This window comes from Thunnus thynnus, chromosome 10 (genome assembly GCF_963924715.1).
Source record: "Thunnus thynnus chromosome 10, fThuThy2.1, whole genome shotgun sequence".
Classification (NCBI taxonomy): domain Eukaryota; kingdom Metazoa; phylum Chordata; class Actinopteri; order Scombriformes; family Scombridae; genus Thunnus; species Thunnus thynnus.
The window spans coordinates 33,608,464-33,630,977 of record NC_089526.1 but is presented as its reverse complement, the minus strand read 5'-3'; positions in this window follow the sequence as shown (position 1 = coordinate 33,630,977).

Sequence of the window (22,514 nt, the reverse complement as noted above, 5' to 3'; positions counted from 1 at the left end):
AGATAAAGGCAGCTGCTGCTTGGTTAATGTTTAAGGGGGGAGAAGGTATCAACTGAGGGCTAATTCAACTGGGGTTATTACTAGGGAGGCAAACAATCACATGCATCCTCTTCAGCCTGTTTGTTAATGTATCAAATTCAGGCGACTGTACTTATATAACTGACAGATAAGATGACATCTAGGAATAGTTATTGTCATGAGGGTTGAAAAGCCTGGAAATCATTGTTAGGTCATCATAGGACACCAAACCCTTGACCTGAAATTCTATCTCTCATTTCCTATCCTGACAGTATGATTTGACTTCAACTAGGCTGCAATTAGGAAGTTATGTTTTTACTTTTTTAATACCAAGTGTGACTAAAATAGATAATAAATTTATACTTCTACTGTGTCTCACTCTGTCTATGACAGCTGGCCTCTCACCCTGCCTTCAAGTGAGGCCATTTGAAACAGGTATTAACCAAGCAGCCACTACAATGGGTTGAGGCTGAAGCCAATGCAGAAGTATCTTAAAGTGCACTGCCACCAACAGCCGCTAGATGTTGTCTTCAAAAAATCCCTGGCTCCAACATACTCCCATTAAAAAAGCGTCAACTTCTCTCGAGAAATACGTAGTCATAATTTTTTCATTATGGTCTCAATTGCTAAATTCAGGCCCTGTAATATGTGTGCTGATGGTCATTTTGGAAATTATTTGAAAACGTATGGTAGCTTTGATGTCTGCTGTGAAGGCAGTGATTGACAGCTGTGATTAACAGTTGGCTTACCTGCTGCTCTCCCTGGCTCTAGGACTTAGTCGCAATATTTCGGTAAGTGTCACTTGATTACAGTACCTGCCCTGTTATCACACTTTTTTTTACAGTAGATTATTTAAAGTAGCTAACATTAGTCCAAGTGTGCAAAGCTCGATGTTCCCAGTAAGCTAACATTACAGCCGGGACACACAGCCTGCGTAAGCAGTGCATGTGCATTGTGGAACCTCTTGCTTTTCATTTCAGCACCCATGTTCACAGCCTGCGTGAGCTGAGCATCATCTAGAGATTCGAGGTCTCGCCTATTTATTCCACCTGACTTGCACGGTTCTCAGAAAAAATCAACAGTGAAAATGATCTGTTGATAGTCCTATTGACATCATACCAGCAACATTAAACCTTTCACTATAGTTTCAATGTCTATATCTGTAGAATATGTCACCGACATGAAAAAGGCTGCGTGGTGCACGCCGGGCAGGGAGACTCTCTGGCGGGGAAGTCCAGCGTGGAGAGTCGGTGACACATGTAGCTTCTTTTCTGGACTCCTGCTCGCTTTTTGTGATATTAGTTCAAACCGGGACTCCTGCCTGTTGTTTTACTTGTTTTACCTGCTTCCAGATGGAGATTTGGTGTTGTTATTTTCCTTATTTGTTTTCAGTTTCCCTCCTGACAGTTAGTTTGGAGGTTTGTTTGTCGGGGTGTGTTTGGCTCCTTTGGGGAACTTGGTGTCGTCTGGAGAGATTTTCTTCAATGGTGACAACGGAGTTTAACTGGTGGAATAATCAATATAATCAATTAAAAAGAAACCCATCCTGTGTGAGGAATGTATGTGTCTGACACAGAAGTATCCCAACCAGACCCCACCATGCCTGTCAGAAAGAAAGCTGCTTTCACCTTACATATTATTATTTATTTTTCACAACAGTACATGCTTCTTAAACTTTTTCTGTCTAAACTTAATATAAATTAAATTTATGATGAAATGAAATGAAAGATTCTGTTATTGATAGTCAAAGTCAAACTATGTAGAAAGATAGAGCTGACAGTAGCAGCACCACAGCAGCAACGCTGTCTGTGTGGACACTGCATGCATGCAAGCTGCATCAGTTCAGCACTGCTCAGGTAGAGGTAGCTCGGGTCTGAGGTAGTGGGGTGTGCTTTCACAGTGTGAAAGGCAACCACCTGCACTCTTTATTTGAAAGGTCCCTGCTGCAAACTGATAGTATGGTGCCAACCATAAGCAGCAACTCTGGGCTTCAAACTGGCTCTAATGCAAACCAACAGGTGACGTCTCACTACATCCATCTTCATATAGAGTCTATGGGATTCATTCTTTTGCTTTTAGATGTGGTGGGGTGACACTTCATAGAAACTTGTTTGTTTTAACCCTTTTCCACCAAGGCAGTTCAAGGGCCGGTTTGGAGCTGGTGCCTCATCTTGAACCAGTTCTTCATGTTTCGACAGCCAAAGAACTGGCTCTTGGCCAGGAAAACTGGTTCCAGAACAGCACCAACATTTGCTGGTCAAGAACAAAGAACCACTTACATCAGAGGCTGGGGGCGGGATTATTGTGAACAAAACAGAGCTTTAGTCCATGTAACAGTGAGTTTCTCCCAGTCAGCTTCCTGTATAAGCTTGTCCTAAGGCTCTCTTTGTTGTTCATAATCAATATGTCCAGAAAGTTCATTTTAGAAGGTTCATAGGTACAAAAAGTACATCTCAAATGTGCCTTAATGAAGTTGTGGAAGTCTCTGAGTTTTGCCTCAGTGGGGGTCCATATGAAAGAGATGTCATCCATGTACCTTCTGTAAGTTGAAATGTATTTTAGGAATGGGCTCTTGGAAGGTTTCAATACAATCTCCTGCTCGAACAGTCCAACAAACAGCAAAGGGAAACTGGGGGACATCTGGGGGTTATTGTGCTTGGCCCAAAACACCTTAGAAACACATTATCTAATGATTTAGCTAATCTAGATGGCATTACCCTGGCCTCCAGCACCACTGTAAGGAATCTGGGAGTTCTTTTTGATCAGGATATGTCCTTTAACTCCCACATAAAACAAATTTCAAGGACTGCCTTTTTTCACTTACATAATATCGCAAAAATCAAGTACATCCTGTCTGACAACAAGACGCAGAAAAAATAGGCCACACATTTGTTACTTCTAGGATGGATTATTGTAACTCATTATTATCAGGCTGCCCTAACAAGTCTCTAAAGACTCCAGCTGGTCCAGAATGCAGCTGTACGTGTACTGACTAAAACTAGAAAAAGAGATCACATTTCCCCCATCTTAGCTTCGCTGCATTGGCTTCCAGTAAAATCAAGAATTGAATTTAAAATCCTTCTCTTCACATACAAAGACCTTAACGGACAGGCACCATTATATCTTAAAGAGCTCATAGTACCCTATTACCCCACTAGAGCACTGCGCTCCCAGAATGCAGGCTTACTGGTGGTTCCTACAGTCACCAAAAGTAGAATGAGAGGCAGAACCTTCAGCTATCAGGCTCCTCTCTTGTGGAACCATCTTCCAGATTTGGTCCGGGAGGCAGACACCCTCTCTACATTTAAAAGTAGGCTTAAAACTTTCCTTTTTGACAAAGCTTATAGTTAGGGCCGACCAAGCTTGCCTTGGACCAGCCCTTAGTAGTGCTGCTATAGGCCTAGACTGCCGGGAGACTTCCAATGATGCACTGAGCTCCTCTCTTCTCTTCTCCATCTGTATGCATTCTTTTACCATTAATGCATGTTACTAACTTGACTTCTTCCCTGGAGTTCTTTGTGCTTTCTCATCCGCAGGAAACCCCAAAAACCATGCTGATGTGTTGACGTCCTTCTTCTGTCCTTCACCAGCTGTTCCTGCTGTTGTTGCTGTTTATTGCTGCTAGTCATGTATCTATTGTTGTTGTTGCCGTTGCTGTTCTGCTTCTCTGTGTCCCCACTCCCCAACCCTCTTCTCTCTCTCTCAACCCAACCGGTCATAGCAGATGGCCGCCCACCTAGAGCCCGGTTCTGCTTGAGGTTTCTTCCCGTTGAAGGGGAGTTTTTCCTTACCGCTGTCACCAAGTGCTTGCTCATGGGGGAATTGTTGGAATGGAGTATGGTCTAGACCAGCTCCATGTGAAAAGTGCCCTGAGATGACTTTTGTTGTGATTTGGCGCTATATAAATAAAACTGAATTGAATTGAATTGAATCTCAAAGCTGACTCCTGACACCTGCAGAAAGAAATCCTTGTCAAACATGAAGTAGCAGTCTCAATGAGCTCTAAAATACACACTGTGCAATTTAAGGAGGAGCAACCCCAGTCTTTTAATAATAGTTTTGATCAAGTCCTCATCCTCCTCAAGGACAGAGTCACAATAGTTTTCACTTTCAACAAATTCACCTTCTTCATGTGTTTGGCTTTGGTATTCATGAAAAACGAAGATCTTAAAATCTTCCACTAAATAGAATTATGTTTCCTGCTCTTATGAATGTGAAATGTTGTGTATATATTTGTCTTGTAATCACAATCTTGAAAAACAAGGCACAGTTTTATACTTTTTAATGTGGCCACCAAGGTGCTCAAAATATTGTTTTTCTGTGTGGAAACAAACTAGAATTACACACTAGGCATGTGGGGAAAGGAGCTGGTCTCGCTTAGTTGTCTGTGAGTGATACCTGTCCAAATGTGTCCATGATGCACCCCATGTCCCAAAGGTGCAAGGGCAATCAAAATGGACACAGGGTATGGACTGGTTTCGACCAAAATGCCCATGTTGTAATCTATAGTGTTTCAATAGGTCCAGTTGTTTTGATGTTGTGAAGTTACATATTTTGGACAGCTAATTCATTTGCGATAAGGTAGCATGTCCTTAATATTCCTCAGTTTAGGGTCTTCAGTCAGTGTTCAGTTCAGGTACCTAAAGTTCATGTATCTTTTGTGAAAATTGGCATACTTGAATGTCCAACACCTGCAGACAGACAAGAGTCCACTTTTATTTTCAGTCATACAAAACTGTACGATTAGTTTATCAGACTGTGTGACTGTTACTTTGCGCAACCCTGCTGACATTGGATATATATTTTTTATTTTTTGTGTGACTTAAAATATAAATTACCATAAATGTAATTTAAAAACAGAATTGTGAAGCCTGCCAGAAACATTAACTTTAGTGTCTGTTGTAATTATATTTGTTATTATATTTGTAATTTGAAAATTAACCATGTGTGTCTGATTACTGAGGATTTACTCTAGATGGAATAATGTTATCATCCTAAAAGTGTGTTAAATCAGGTAGAATAATGCAAAAACTTGTTAATATTATGCAGTCTTCCTGTATGGAATTTATGCTTGTCGGTGGTGGTTAATAATAAGTTTCAAGTGACCTGATAATACTCCCATGGGGTATCTCCATAATATTCTTATGGTGACCTAAAATAAATCTGTGGTACTCAAAAGTACATTTATAGTGACTAACAGTAGCAAATATGGACTTCTAGTGTGTTAAAATCTTTAATGGCAAGTCTACAATATCAAGACTGATATTTACCTGCATCCTCTGGGGCAATGGCTTGGGCAGGAGCTGGAACCCGGGGCAGAGACTTGGCGTTAAGCTGGGCCAAGCAGGGCAGAGGGAATGCTGAGGGGAGCCAGGCAGAGGGATTTCCAGAGAACAGGGAGTTGTGCTGAGCAGACAAGGCAGGAGGGCTGGAGACAGGGGCCAGAGTCAGCCGGAGGCAAACTGGAGGCTCGAGAAACAGGTATTGTATTAACTGTATTAACAGAGTGTATGATCTGGCGATGAGATGGAGGCTGAACCAGGAATTTATGTAGGACTAATCATGATGAATGGCAGCTGGTTGCCTGACTCCTGCACACCTGTCTCCACTCTTGTAATTAAGCACAGACACACAAGGAAAGGGAGAGGGGCTGCAGGTTAGGTGGAGGAGGAAGCAGAATTGGAGGGCATGACATCTACTCTGTTTACTGGCGGATTATTTAAGCCTATACCGCCATCTACTGATGAAACTGCATAGCCTAGTTTATTCGCTTCACACTAGTTGATGGAAACGCACCTAATTCGCATTTTCGCAGTTTCGTAAAATTATCTTGTGAATCTAATGGAAACACAGCTACTGGTTACGAGTGCACTTGTTTTAAAACTTCATCCAAAGATTGAAGATGGAAAAAGTTGAAATTCTGCTGTGTACTGAGTCTTGTTATGCAGACAGTCAGCTCTAAAATGTGCAGAATACATACATAACCACCTGCCCATAAAGGAAAGAAGATTGTCTCCAAAAATTAATTCTGGGCATTCCTGACATAACTGTCCATCCTCTGGAAGGCTATAAAGACTTTCTAGCTGCTGAGCAACCAGTAACACTTTGAGTGTCCTGCTTTGCTCATCATCCGGCTGAAATACAAACTCTGACTACAGAAGTTACGGCAGGGGTGAGCTCATGCTAAAGCTTCCTACATATTTGATTTGACTCTGGTGTGATGTGGAGGTGAGTACCGCCTCAACATCGCTCACTCTTTAGGTGCGAATTTCCAATTTTCATTTAACCTAAAAAGACGGAGGAGATAGAATTGAGTAATTTTATAGCACAGGAGGCCCCTCACCATCACAGTAATCCATCCCAAAGCTCATTTTTCTTGTTTTCCACCATACCAGGCCTTTAACAACAATTCCACCATCTTCTCAGTTACCCGTCATGAGTGTGTATAGTTATAAATTTCAGCTATGAAGCCTACAGAATTATAACAGAAATACTATTGGTGTGATATGCTTTATACAGATGTTCCTTTTCATCATAGGTAATAGTGCACTAATAAACCATATTTCAAAGACCTTTGTACTGGTCTTTGTAAGGCTGATACAAAACAGTTATGGATAAAATTTATGATTTGGTTAAATGCCAACTATCAGTTTGAAGTAGAATCTTCTGATAATAATATCAGAATATAGAATCAATAATGCTTTTCTTATAAGCACCAGCAATATGAAGAGCAGTTGAAGCTAAATCTAGAAAGAACATATAACTTATATAATATAGGGGCCAAGTGAGCAGTTGAGAGCTGGGTTTCTTGCAGTCAGGGCTTCAGACAACATTCCTTGACTTTTTTTTGATCACAGATCAAACACTTCTGAAGAGAGGTGTCACATGATTCTTACTGAAACCTCTCCGGTGTGGCAGTTTAAACATGGCTAATAATTCAACACTTGACCTGTTATGGAAAAACACAAGTCTTACGTAATTCATGTTAGAACTCAGTGGGAGAAGGTGTTCCCTCTGTCCTTTCAAGAGGCACTCTACCCTTTCTCCTGCCATCTGGCTTCCATCTACTATGACTCATGTTTCAAATAATCCACTGCAGCAGAGCGGTCAATGGGGTCCTGTAGACAATTAAAGGACAAAGACATGCAATATATTCAGTCTCCTTACTTTGTTGTTTGTGGACATCCACTGCAGCTTCACATAAAACAAGCTAGGAGTCTGTGTTCAATTAATATGAGGTTTTAAGGGTAATATTTGTTTAATTACTGCTGGTGAGAGCTGAAATTTTGTTCTAATAATCAAATCCACATATTTGACCATTTTTGTGGAATGAAAAGACACCAGAGATCTGAAGTACTACTAATGTTTTCTGGATGTTGCAATGTTGATAACACATCATAATATGAAAATGTACCTATAAAAACACTGATTATTTTTTTTTTATCAGAGCTTCACCAGCAGTCTGAAAGAAATGTAACGTTTGTCCCCTAGAAGAAAGACCATGGAGTCATTAAACTGGGTTCAGCCCCAAGGGACCAATGTGAATATTTAAAGGTACCCTGGGGAGTTTTTGACCACTAGTTGTGCTGTGGCGCAATGTTTTGATGAGTAGGTCTTCATTTTGTTTGTGGTGAGTATATGTTATTCCACTGATTGACAACTGGTGGTGCTGATGCGCCAAGTAATGTAGCAAATCACCAGCAGTAATATATTTATTAGATTATAGTCCTGTAGTATAAAAGAGTGAGAAACGCTCAATGCAGATCTGAGCAAGATCCTTGAAGGACTTCAAGGAACAGCAGAGAAGAAGCTGGAGAGGATGAGCAACCTGATTTATGAATACAAGGTAAAAAGATTTGGAGCAGGAGACCCAATGAAGAATAAAACAACAACAACCTCACCCAAGGTAAGAAGGCAACAAGAAATTGAGCACCTAGTCAAGGACAGAAGGGTCTTGAGGAAGCAATGAGGAAAGGTTCAATAGAGAAGAGGGAGGGAATCAACCTCCTGCAAACAGACTTAAAAGAACACCTGGCAAGATGGTGCAGATGGCAGAAAACCTCAGAATTTGAGGTAAGAGGAAGGAAAGGGCAAGAACATCATTCAACAAGGATCCGTTCAGATTTGTGAAAGAGCCATTCACAAAGGAAAAGAGTGGAGCAGTTCAAGAGTCAAAGAGGGAACTCGAAAATCATTTGAAAATAATATACACTGACAACCAGAGACATGAACAGAGGAACATACCTCATGACATGCCACCCATTCCTCAACCTGAACATCAGTGTGATGTCAGCCTTCCTAAATTGAGCAAAGTCAAGAAAGCTGTGAGGAAGGCAAGGACAGCATCAGCTCCAGGACCAAATGGAGTTCCCCACCAGCTGTATAAGAATGCTCCAGATGTCCTGAGGTTTCTGTGGAGGCTAATGAAGGTGGTGTGGAAGAAGAGGAACATCCCAAAAGCATGGCAAAGAGCAGGGGGGGTATTAATCCCCAAAGAGAAGAATGCCTTGATTATCAATCAATTCCAGCAAATAAATCATTTGAATATTGAGGTGGAAATTTTTCTCAGCATTGTTGCAAAAAGGATGGCATCCAACCTGAAAGACAACAACTTGACTGACATCTTGGTACAGAAAGCTGGTATATTTCAGGATACTTAGAGCAAACCATGATATGGCATCAGATTCAGGCTGCAAAAAGGAAGGAAGAGATCTTCATGTTTCATTACTTGACCCGGCCAGTGCTTTTGGATCTATCCCACATACTATCCTCTGGACAGCCTTTGAGTTCTTCTATGTTCCAGTGACCATCACAGAACTGGTCAGAAACTATTTTCAAGATCTGCAGTTTTGCATTATGATGTCAGAGTACACCATGTCTTGGCAATCTCTGGAAATAAGAATAATGGCAGCATACACCATCTCCCCACTAGCCATTACCGTGGCCATTGGGACTGATTCTACTTCTCATCTGTGCCTATATGGATGACATGTCCACTCTGACCACAACCATTGCATGAATAAAGCGACTCTTGGAGAAACCTCATTCCAAAATAATGTGGGCACAAATTAAATTTAGGCCCTGCAAGTCCAGGACCATCTCCATTAATAAAGGAAAGCTCAGAGACCAACTAGAGTGAACAGTCAGTACATACAACAAGAAATGGCTTGGGCTCCTATGATGCCTTAGTAATATGGGCTTGTATGGGAACAGGGCTAAAGAACTGCCTATCTCTAGCCTTACTGAAGAATACAAATGCTCCAAGGTAAGGCTAGACATGACTCTGACAAAAACTCAGGACGCCTCAAAACAGGTGGCTGCTCCCAGAGTGAGAGCAGCCAGAAAGTGGAACCCATCTGAGGCAGTGCAGCCGGCGAAAGATATGGAGATATTGTGGGCCAAGTGCAGCATGGAAGAGGCAGCTTCGGGTAGGCACGAGTTTACCCACATGGCACAGAGCAACACCTGCTGAGAAGAGAGAGCTTTTGGTAGATATTGGAGATACAGCAGCAGGAGGAGGCAAAATGATGTGCAAAGGCAGGAAGCAGATTTAGTTTCATCATCAGAGCCATCTACGATGTTCTTCTCAGTCCCAAGAACCTGAACTAGTGGCTTGGGGAAGACCCATGATCATGTCTCCTTTGCCAAACACCAGCAACCCTACCGAACATACTCACCAGCTGCAAGACCAGCCTCACACAAGGATGCTACACCTGGAGGCACAACCAGGTCCTTCAGCAACTGGCACTAGTGCTGGAAGAAAGGAAGACTAATGACAATGCGCTCCCTCTCCCAACCCCTGGCTTCTCAAACACTGTGGCCTTTGTACCAGCAGGAAAGGTACCAAAGAGGTCAACAGCAAGAAAAGAATCAAGCCTACTGAATACAGCAAGATGAAGGTCAATCTAGACCAGAAGCTCACCTTTCCACCGGAGATCATTACAACCAGTCTCAGGCCAGATCTGATCCTGTGGTCAGCCTCACAAAAGGCCCTGTTCATCATAGAACTGACGGTGCCATGGGAAGATGCAGTTGGTGAAGTGTACCAATGCAAAAAGGTGAAGTACCCCGATCTAGCAACTGAAGCAGAACAAAAGGGCTGAAGAACTCAGGCTCTCCCTGTGGAGGTTGGCTGCAGGGGTTTTGTGGCCATGTCAGCCACCAGGCTGCTGAAAGGGATGGGAGTCTGAGGACAGGCTATCAAGTCACTGGCAGAGGCTGCTGATTGAAGCAGCAACTGGCTCTGGCTGAAAAGAAAGGACAAGAACTGGGAAGCAAATTACCACCAGCCAGCAGGGGGGTAGTAAAAGCAGAGGGGGGTGTACCTGGGACACCAGAGCCCTCTAGAGGTGAAACACCAAGGAAAGAGGGTGCCCACCTGATGACCCCAGTGAAGCTTTTACCTCTACCCTCCACTGCTGGTTATGATTTACAGTCCGAATAAACAACACTGAATCATTGACAGAATCTGGACTCGACCAATCCTCCTGAAGTTCTGTTGCTGTGTGGGTCTAGCAGTGAAACACCAAGGAAGGAGGGTGCCCAACTGATGACTCCAGTGAAGCATTTACCCCTACCCCCACTCAAGGAATGATTGCCAATTACAATACAGGATTGTAAAACCAAGCCCTGAGCTCAACCAATAGAAAATCTTGCAGGCAAAGTTGACATTTTGGTCCAAAGGATGTGCTAGAGGAAATCTCATGGAATGTCCAAAATGGAGGGTTTTTCATCTTTCCATTTTTTCATCCAGAGCATCAATACATTTATTGGCAATCTGCTAATTAGATCATTATTTTTCTTGTGTACAAATAGAAATTTTGATCTGATGGCTGCACTTGAGCAGATTGGTGTGTCACTGGAGTCATGAGGAGATATCCTCTGGGGACCATGATTATCAGATTTCACTACAATTTTTAGACCTCAACCTGATGGCGGTGCAACACAAAAGGTCATGGAGTTGCCAAAATCATTAGTAATCATCCTTTGGGGAACTGGATACCATATGTAAAGGTGACACCCCATTCTGTCCAATGAAAGTTACTTACTGAGTATATTCATTACAAAAAAGCTCCTCACGCTTTGGTCGACATCACCACCATCATTTGAATGAATGTCAGGGACAGCAAAACTCTGCAAAAACAAAGACTCGGAAAACGTCTCAGAGCATAAAAGTTGTCCTGCAAGCTATATTCTAGAGGCACAGCCAACATCATGGAGTACTCCTGCCTTGCCTGGATATCATTGGTGTGGATGAGGACTATGGCCCAAAGGATTATGCCATCACCAAGCTGAGCTATCGCAGAATAGTTGCTGCAACAACTGTTCTTTTCAAGATGCACACTCCCAACTGTCCAGCAGACCTGAAAGCACTGCTACCCTAAGCTCATGTCTCAGGTCGAACCACCTGGTGGTTACCACCAAGCCATGCTTTGTCACTACCCAGGGTAAACACCAAATGCCTTGACAGGAGTTTTCTCCCCCTATTGTTGTTGGAGACATCACGTCAAGTAGTGTTCAAGCCCACAAGAATAGACTGAACAAACACCTCCTCAGCACGAGACTGCAATCCTAAAGCTCAAGGACTTTTAAACATACCAGTCACCCTTATATATTATTGTGGGGCTGCAGATCAGTGATAGGCTCTCCGAACGGTATTCATGAAGCTTGTATCTGTAAAAGCATTAAAAACCAAAAAAACGTTACTATACATGATTCACTTTGAAGTGAATCATGTGACAGTGTCACCTCAGAGGACGGCACTCTGACATTCTTGGCTTAAGAAAGATTAGGTGGAGACACGTGGAAATGAGAACCTGTCCGCTGAGGAAGAGATGGTATGAAGTTGGCAGGGAGAGTGAAGAGGGGGGTGTTGAATACAGACACAGAGAAACCAGAATAACCCAGTGCGATAAACAACATCTAAAATAGCTCATTGAGAGGCAGCTGATATTATTGACCTGGGAGACATTTCTTATGTGTTGTCATCTGCTTTACACCTTTCTCCTGCTTCTATTCTACAGTGACTGGGGCTAGACGGCTGTATGTGACCATCTGTATTCAAACGCATAACTGTGTCTCTTTATGAATGTCTAGCCTTTTGGCATCTGCATTTGCCTTTTTATGTATATCTTTGGTGTGCAGAATTTTTTGCTGGGGTGTATCTAATGGATCCAGGAATATTTTTAAGGCCTCAGTATGATTCAAACAAACAGGTTTGTATGACTTGTTGACTGACCATGGTTAAAGGCAAAAGTCTTGGCATACTTGAAGTGCTGTAGTAGAAGCTGACATTTTTTCGTGAATCCTGTGGGTCACAGGATTCCTGTGGGAATATTTATATATTCATCACATGACTGGGACAGGACAGGAAAAAAAGTCAAGGTCAGTTTCTATATATAAATATGCAGATCTAATATGAATATATAGTCAAATGGTGTGACTAAAAGAAAGTATGCAGTAGAACACAAAGTAATCTAAGGATGGTGAGAACATCAAATCAAAAGTATCGCATTGCCTAAAAACTACCCCCCAACACCCCCCAACCCCCATCAAAAAAAAAAAACAGACCCAGAAAACAAATACAACATGGGAACAGGATGGGATGGGAAAAGATTTTTGTTACTCTACCATGGGATTGGAACAGGACAGGAGTATTTTTGTGTTTTACATACTTTAATGACATTGATTGTTTTCTGTTCAGTCACAGTGGTTATTACATCCTACAGTACTCATCTTAAGTGCCCAGGGCAGTCAGTGGCACTGGTGTCAAGAAATTGACTAGCTTAGGGCTTTGCCAAGACTGAAACCTGTATGCTAACAAAAAAACTAAAAATAAAACCTCAGCTAGTCTGCAACACACATTCTAAAAGGGTTTGTAACAAAGGGTGAGTGCTGTAACACACCTCATCTTAAGACAAAATACAAATTTTGTAACGTAATAAAACACACAAAATGTTATACATACAGTATTGTGCAAAAGTTTTAGGCACTAAAAGTTGAGTGAGAATGCTTACAAAAATATTGCTATAAATTGTTTTAATTTATCAGTTAACTTCTTACAAAGTTGAGTAAACAGTAGAAACCTAAATTAAACCAATATTTGCTGTGAGCAGCTTTGCCTTTAAAACAGCAGCAGTTCTCCTCGGTGCACCTGCACATAGTTTTTCATGGCAACTTGCAGGTAGGTTGTTGTAACCATCCTGGAGAAAGAATGTTCTTCTGTGGATTTATTATTTAGGCCATCTCAGGTGCTTCTTCATGTCATGAATAAATTTGGGACCGATCAGACACCTCCCTGATGGTATTGCATAATGGATAAGAATCTAAACATCTAGGGTGCCTAAAACCTTTGCACAGTACTGTATATAAACAAAATGTATTCATATTGTGGGGCAGTTCACTCTAAAAATAAAACATTTTTTGCTTGTGTTATCTCCGTTTCCATGGAAATACATGGGGTATGACTAATACCTGGAAAACAATCAGTTACGCCAGTAGACTCCCATGTAATGGAACCTAGTTTACTAGTCCAACAAGTAGGCAAGCCCTTAGTAACAAATTAGCAACAGACACAATGTCTAGTCCCTGTTGAGTCAGCCAGCCAACTTGAGCTAATGCTTTCTAGAGATTGTGGGATATTTCCAAACTGAATAAATACCACACATATAAACACAAAACTGTTTTGCTAGCTCAATCTTGTTGCAACTAAGATATCCGCTGAAATTTTTTTTTTTCCATAGACAGATTTAGCTACTACGTCCGCAAACTTCATATACATAAAGCCTGTAGCGCCATGTCACCAACTCAGCGGCACAGCTGATGGCTTTTTTATGCTTGGGGTCATTGTCATGCCATGAATAAATTTGGGACTGATCAGACACTTCCCTGATGGTATTGCATAATGGATAAGAATCTAAACATCTAGGGTGCCTAAAACTTTTGCACAGTACTGTATATATATACATGATACTTTTTTTTTCAACATAGGACCATTCAGAATTGATTCAGCCACAGTGGCTTACCACTACCAGAGCACCACTACCCTCTACCCCCTTATGGAGGGGCTGAACCGACTGGTGACAGTCAGATGGACAGCAGTTGTAGGTGACAACGAAGAAGAAATGCAAATGTAAATGGTAAATGGACTGAGCGCCTTTCTTGTCTTCCGACCACTCAAAGCGCTTTTACACTACGAATCACATTCACCCATTCACACACATTCATATGCTGAATGGGTACAGGGGCTACCATGCAAGGTCCCAGTCTACCCATCAGAGGAAATCTAATCATTCACACACGTTCTCACACTGATGGCACAGCCATCAGGAGCAATTGGGGTTAAGTATCTTGCCCAAAGACACATCGACATGTGGACTGGAGGAGCTGGTAATCGAACCGCCGATCTTCCGATTAGTAGATACCGCTCTATCTCCTGAGCCACAGCCGCCCTGCAAGCAAAATAACCAGCAATGAGCCGCTGCTGTCAGACTCTCCATGTCTGCACTGGAAACACAGAGAGTCTGCCAAAGCTTTGACAGTTACTACAGTTCATGGACCTTTGTAAAAGTTTGTGTGGTACCTGTGTTGTAGCTGAGCTAGCAGCTCTACGAGAGGCTCTCTGGTGTGTGTGTGTGTATGTCTGTGGGGGAGTGTCAGTACATAACCCCGCTGTTTATCATGTTAATGTTTAGCTTACCATTGTCACTCAACAGCCCTAAATATCTTCTAAAGCTCTAATAAAAGCAGTTAGTTAGTGCTGTGTCATGTGTTGTGTTTATTGCCACAGAAATGGAATAAATCTTTGGGTTATTAGCATGCCGTTGCCTCTCTGTTGTCTCTTATCAGGCTTACTAACACTCCCAGCAGCTCTGTGAGAGGCACAAAAAACTGAGGCTACAGTTAGAAGTGTTGTGATATTATACAAACTGAGTGTAGGAATGAAAGAGCAACACCATACCACTAGTTCTCTGATTCATTTCTACTCATTTTGGCACCATCTTACAGAGGAAGTTGCTTGGCTTCTTGAATTTGCTTCAAGAACAGCGTCTGAAAAGAGAAGACGTTATTAAAACAGTCTAGTCACAGAAACCAGGTCAAGTAAAATGGAATGGACTAATAAAAGAAAAGATGGACAAGTTTAAAAACTCCTTAGCAATCACCAGTCTCAGACATAAATAGTGCCGAAAAAGTTATTATATGCTTCTGTCACTAACAAGGCTTTCAAGACAAGATAAATATAAAGAAGGACCTCACAGTAAAAAAAAGACATCCCCATCTTTAGGTTGGATCCCAGATTGTAAAACGGCCTGCTCATACTGGGTGGAAGACTGAGCAGGGTAGCTATGCCAGAGGAAACAAAGCATCTAGTATTCCTGCCAAAGGACCAATATGTTTCCAAGCTGTTACTCAAATACATCCATAACCAAGTAGGCCACAGTGGAAGAAACTTAAAGGCAGAAATATTGGATCCCCTCGCAAAAAAGGTTATATCAGAATGCAACATGCAGACGCTTCCACTCAGCTCTTGGTGAGTAGAAAATGGCAGATTTACCCAGAGATCGTCTAACACCTGAGATACCTCCCTTCATACTCGTTGGGGTAGACTACTTCGGTCCAATAGAAGCCAAGAGAGGGCAAAGTTTAGTTAAAAGGTATGGCATAATCTTCACGTCTGTCTTGTCAATAGGGATACCAAACTTTTTAAGTCGATATGATACCAATACTTTTTGTTACAATTTTAATGATAATGATACTGATACTGATAATTTCTTCAATGGATATGTGATTTTTCAAAATAATGGTCACTTTTAGAAAAAAAATCCATTACACTTAAAGGCAAATCACTTGACACATACTGGCCATTAATAACAAATTTATTACAAAAGTAGATACGTATAATTAGATAAAAACATTGATGCTTATTAAGTTTAAAAGTAGTCCAGTACTAGTCTTTCGACCACTCAAAGCGCTTTTTACACTACGAGTCACATTGACCCATTCACACACATTCATACGCTGAATGGGTACAGGGGCTACTATGCAAGGTCCCAACCTGCCCATCAGAGGAATCTAATCATTCACACACTGATGGAACAGCCATCCAGAGCATCTTGGGATTCAGTATCTTGCCCAAGGACACTTCGACATGTGGACTGGAGGAGCCAGGAATCGAACCGTCAATCTTTTGATTGGTGGACGATCCACTCTACCTCCTGAGCCACAGCCACCCACAGTATTTACAGAAATACTGTGATTAAATAATAATAAAACAAATAAATAAATATAACATAAATATGAATAAAATAAGTTAAAATACCAACAACATAAAACGTGCACATGTAGGCTTCCTGACAGCAATGTTCAGAAAAAACTTCCCAATAGCAGTGTTTAGGGAAAATAATTACCTTTTTCATACATTCTCACACAAGTTTTAGATTGGTGTTCAGGAAAAGTAACGTTAACATTTTTAGCTTTAAGATGATTTTGCCTCTGACTAATGGTCTTTCTTGCCTTAGAGAACAGCCTCTCTGCTGGAACAGAGGTTGCTACAGTTCCAAGGTATCTTTTTGCCACTTTGCTGAGCACTGGAAATGCACTCTCATTTTGTTTCCACCAAAGCAAAGGCTCCTCACTCCTTGGGATCACTTTTTCTTCCATGTATTTGCGAATTTCAATGTATGCATCTGTGTTTGCTGTGCGATTCCCTGAAAAGCCATTACACGTTTGTCAAACTCCTGCCATAATCCTCCCTTGAATGGTCCGCACCATTCCTTTCAGTCTTTGCAGTGTATGACCCTGACAAGGGTGTTCCCATAGAGGAGGTTGATGCAGTAACAGAGGGTTTACTGGTTGTTGCCTGTCCACAACTGCCCAGGGCCTGCATCTCACTGATGAGCTACGATTTAATGGTTTCCACATTTCCAGTATCACAAAAGACAATGCTTTTGAATCTAATGTCCAAAAAGGTGCTGGCTGCAAGAGTATAGTTGTGCTCAGTATTTTGAAAGCACCACCTGCATTGCATTGCAAGCTGTGAAGCCAGAGTGTTACCATTCTACCCAGCAGACATGGTTGCTCTTTGGAGAAGAGACATCAGAGATATGACTTTAGAAATGGTTACAAACTGCTCTGCTGAAACTTCCGTAGTGGCCTCTTCAAAGGGCATGAGGGCTTCAATTGCTTGACTATTATGGGACCATTCTCCCTCATTCAAGCACAAGGTGTTTCTGCCAAGAAGACTGCTTGTTATTCATACAGTCTCTCTAGCATGTACAACAACGAAATGAATTTGCACTTCTTTTAGCTCGTCAGATACTTCGGTACAATGATGGAAAAACCGAACAATAGCGCCTAATTTCTCCAGGATGGACTCCAAACTTGTTTCAGCCTTAATGGAATCCTTCACAACTGAGTTGAAGGTGTGTGCAAAACAAGGAATGTGTTTCCAGTAGGTTTTCCACAACCCACCTGCTGATGGGAAAGATTGATTCATTCAATCAAGAGGATCCTACTGTCTGTCACAAAGCAGCAAACTCTTGATGATGAAAGCTTAGAAACAATCATGAAGTCGAGGCCATACTTAACAGTCGTCCTCTAATGACAACTTCCAGTGACCCAAAGGCCTTGGAACCCCTTACACCAAAACATCTATTGCAGCTCAGGGTGCAACTCATTCTTCTACCTGGATTGTTCCAAAGGGAAGATCTATGTGCCAAGTGCAGATGGAGACATGTCTAATACATTTCAAACCTCCTTTGGACTTGATGGATAGAATAATACATTCCTCTGATGCAAGCAAGGCAGAAGTGGAACCGCGCCAAGAGAAACTTCAGAACAGGGGATATCGTATTGGTGGCAGACACTAACACCCCTCAAGGATCATGGATCTTGGGTAGAGTCACTGAAGCAAAAGCTGACTCAAGAGGACATGTCAGGAGTGTACTTTTGAAGACAATGACCAGCACTGTAGAATGGCCCATTAGCAAGATCTGCCTCTTAGTTCAAGCCTTAGATTGATTATAGAGTTCAAGTGCACTCAAAGACATAACACAGTATATGTAGTACATCTACATTTACTGCAGTATTACCACAGTGCTGCTGTGGCAGTAAAAGAGGGGGCTGCACTAGATAATTCTAGACACTAGATAGCAGCAGAGTGCTTAAATCCTGCTGACAGGATTTCAGAATAATACCCTCTCTGACCACAATGCAATTTGTGGCACTGTCCATATTTCCGCTTAATAACTCCACTGGAAGTTAAGTAACTGCTGAATAATGACTGCAGTGAGCTATCTTTCTTGTAGCTTAGCACTGCACATACTGTAGTTGTGTGTGGCACTTTATGTTCGTCATGTTTTAATTCAAGGATCCCTTATCATGCTGTTCATTTAGAAATGCTACTGTTACATCTTAAAGACTTATGGGTTCATAAAGACTGTTTTATGTACACATCTAGCAGTTGTTTTAAGTTAAATAGTGTAACGCTAACTCTGCTAGCTTTTCCATTTTTCTGTGGGATTCCACATTGTAATAATATGTTGTTAGCATCATGCTAAGTGTCCTGTCAGCCAGTTCAGTTTTGTGACATAAGGTATCATGTTGTTAAACAACTTTATTGAAGTAAAAGTCCTGCATTCAAAACATATGTAACAGTAAACATTTTATCAGTTAAATGTAGTTTAAATATCATCAGATAAAGTCTTCAATTGTCTTCAACTTTCCTACTGTCGGAGGAAAACCTCTGTTAATATATTGTTAAATTTAATGGAGCTGAGCTTGCTGGTAAACATCTGCTCCTTCAAAAAGATCATTTATCCTTTCTCATTACACATTCTGCAAATATTTAACATGATTCAGTATTAATTTTACCTCCATGTAAAGTGAATAAACGTGATGTGAACAGGAATCACTGTTTCCCCTCTATTTTAATTGGCTGGTTTGCATTTGTATCGTTTGCAGCATTTTCATTTCCATGTGAAAGCTGACTCCTCTAGCTGTGGTAGTGGGGGGGGGGGGGTCATTAGAGGAGAGGGTCTAAGCTGTTTTTCCACTTCATGTACTGGCTTGGCTCAACTCTACAGTAGCGTATTGCAGCCATGCCAGGAAAAGAAAGATGGATAAGTATCACGTTATCGTGAAAAGTTTATTTTTATAACAAGATGTTTTTAAAAAAATATTTTTTCATGTTATTACGACATACAGGCTCATATGTCCTGCTGTACAGCCCCATGCATTTTAAAATCCCTCCTAGTGTACACATTCTTACAGTAGAATCTTGCCATGTCTCAACCCAAGCATGAAGTAAAACTCAAAACCATTTGTGAAAATGAGCCATATTCCTCAATTTATCCTTTCTCCACACACTGTTTCCTCATTCAAACATGAGTTTCACATCATAACAATATAAGTTATCATGTTATAATTTGAAACATTTCACATTATAGCAAGATAAATAATATATTGTTAAGTTTCTTGTTATGAGATTGTATGTCATAATAATGTGAAAATATCTTGTTATATCATGAAAAACATCTTATCTTGAAGTTGCTGCTGCTGTGCCATGTGCGTAAATGCACACATCACTTTCAATTTAAAGAGGTATTGTCATAATCATAAACAGCTCACAGCTGCAGAAGCTGCGCATTAAGCTCTGCTCTGTTACATTAAAATACCAGTTTTGAGGAGAAGAAATATGTGGGGCTATGCTAAAAACATTTGGGGCTGAAGCAATGGCAGCCCACAGGACCTAGAGGATGCAACCAGAGCTTTAGCACCACGCTCACAGCTGCTTTTCCCTGTTACTGACCATGAACACAAATGAGACACAGCAGCTTTTCTGTGAATGATAAACATCCAGTGCATTTTGGAATCAGTGTAACTCTAAATATTGAGGAGAACAAATAAGCTTTCTTTCAGCCTCTGGGGGAATCTGATGTCCAGTCAATTACAAATATTGGGGAGGACAAATTTCCATGTAGTATGTATATTGATGGATGGTTGGTTTAAATATCATAACATTATGAAATTATGAAATTATGAAATTATGTGTAATGTGTAAGTTTACTGTACAGGTCCAGCAGAAAATATGACAATGTGCTGTGACTAATTCCCAAACACTTTCACTGTTCTCCCATCGCGTCTGCTTGCCGAGCATGGTCGCCAGTTTGTATTGACTACCCTACAGAGAGACAGACCCTACAGACAGACACTGTATCTGGACTGCTCACCTGTGCTACCTGGTGTTTGTTGGTGCACACTGCAGCTACTCCTGGATAAATTATTTCACCCCCCTTCACGACTGCTGTGGCATTTCTGCAGTATTACTGCAGTAATCATGTCAATTGAAATAAGTGACGTCTGAAGAAACTTAAGAGAAAGAGACAAAGATAAAGGACTTTTTTGTTGTTGATGTTTTTTGTTTGCCTCCATTTTAAATTGATTGAATTGTTACGTTCCACACTTAGAACAATAGGGGCCAGTATGTAGGAGCCATTTATTAAAAAAGACAAGTTAAATTCTTTATTATGAAGAAAGATTCTGTTAGACTATGTGGTTGGTATATGTACCCCATGTGGCCAATCTTGGAATTGAATTATTGATGATTTGGCACTGGGGATGTCAGTTTTGGTTAATTTTGCTTTTGATAGACCGACACCCATTAACCGGTAACTAACAGGTTTATTTTTAAGAAGTTGTGATGTAGCTTTCATTTGTGAGAGCTGTCCAGCAGATGAAAGTCAGAGCTAGCTTGTCTGCCCCGGTTAGCGTGACTTTTAGCTCATCCTTCTTCACCTCAAAGTGTTTTCAATGTGTATAGTCACAGTAGCTCTTGATGGCATAATGTACTTGGGCTTGAGGTACTGAACTCTTTCAATCCCTCACCCTCTATCATATCGATCAGCAGCATATTGGTCTCAGTCATTCGACACACCCACTGGGTGATGGCCTAATAACAAAGTGACACCTACATTGTTATTACAGATAGACTGTAGGATTTCTTGACTTTATATCCACACCATGAAGTCTTTTAGAGCACACAAACACCATGAACACACCTGTCACCTGCCCAGCATGGTGCTGTTAAACCAGTGACACCACAGCTACACCTTATACCTTATACAGTCTATGGGCTACACACAGCATGGCACAGCTATGCTAACAATGCTAGCCATGCCGTCACATCTCTTTATATCTGTGGGTTGGTGCTCCTGTCAGTGTTGGAGCCTCTGGGTGAGATGCTTTGGTCAGTATATGTGTGTTTTTAAAACTTATTTCGGGGTTCCACTCACTCTCACTTCCACAAGGTACTGAAATTTGGCACCGATTAGATCCAACGTGAATAACATGAGGTAACAAGTTCAGTACGGATTCAGTATGGAAATCAACCCACAGACCGACATACGTAACCAGTCAAAAATATTCTCCACATCACTAATTGGCACCCGTTGATGGCGTCAGCCATTAGTACCAGCTGTTCACAGTGCATGTTGTTTCAGGAAACCAAGAGCCGAAATAGTTTTTCAACGGGTTTTAAGCAAAGTTAATTTAACAAGTGAAACTTTAAGTTTTGTTTGCTTTTTTTGTACTTTGGGTTGCCACGGCATATCACATTTGGTTACTATAGTGTAGTTTGACACACACACACACACACACACACTCGCACATGTTGCCTGTCTATGCATTCATCAACTGGACTACCACTGGACACCAAACCGTGAGTAACCTGATGAATAAACCTAGCTGTGTGACCTTGTTGTGTATGTTTGTTGGTGATAGAAATATGGCTTAATGGACTTTTAGAAGGAAGCTGTAATCAGTGTTAAGGTATTTATACAAACTGAGGCTATAGTTATCGGTGTTGTAATATTTATACAGACTGAAGCTACAGTTATTGGTGTTGTGATATTTATACAAGCTGAAGCTACAATTATTGGTGTTGTGAAATTTATACAAACTGAAGCTACAGTTAGCAGTGTTGTGATATTTATATAAACTGAAGCTACAGTTAGCAGTGTTGTGAAATTTATACAAACTGAAGCTACAGTTAGCAGTGTTGTGATATTTATATAAACTGAAGCTACAGTTAGCAGTGTTGTGAAATTTATACAAACTGAAGCTACAGTTAGCAGTGTTGTGATATTTATATAAACTGAAGCTACAGTTAGCAGTGTTGTGATATTTATACAAACTGAAGCCACAGTTAGCAGTGTTCTGATATTTATAAAACAGAGGCAACAGTTAGCAGTGTTCTGATATTTATAAAACAGAGGCAACAGTTAGCAGTGTTTTGATATTTATACTTGGCAGCATTTCTTTTCTGTGAAACTAATGTACTTTTAATAAATGTACATTATCTATTTCCTGCTCTTTGAAATGACTTTTTCTTTCTTCTTTAGTTACAGATATTGTGATATATCTTATTTCTTTTTGATATATTAGGTATTGCAGAATTGCCTTTGTTGTGATATATCATTATTGTGGGAAGAATATCGTGA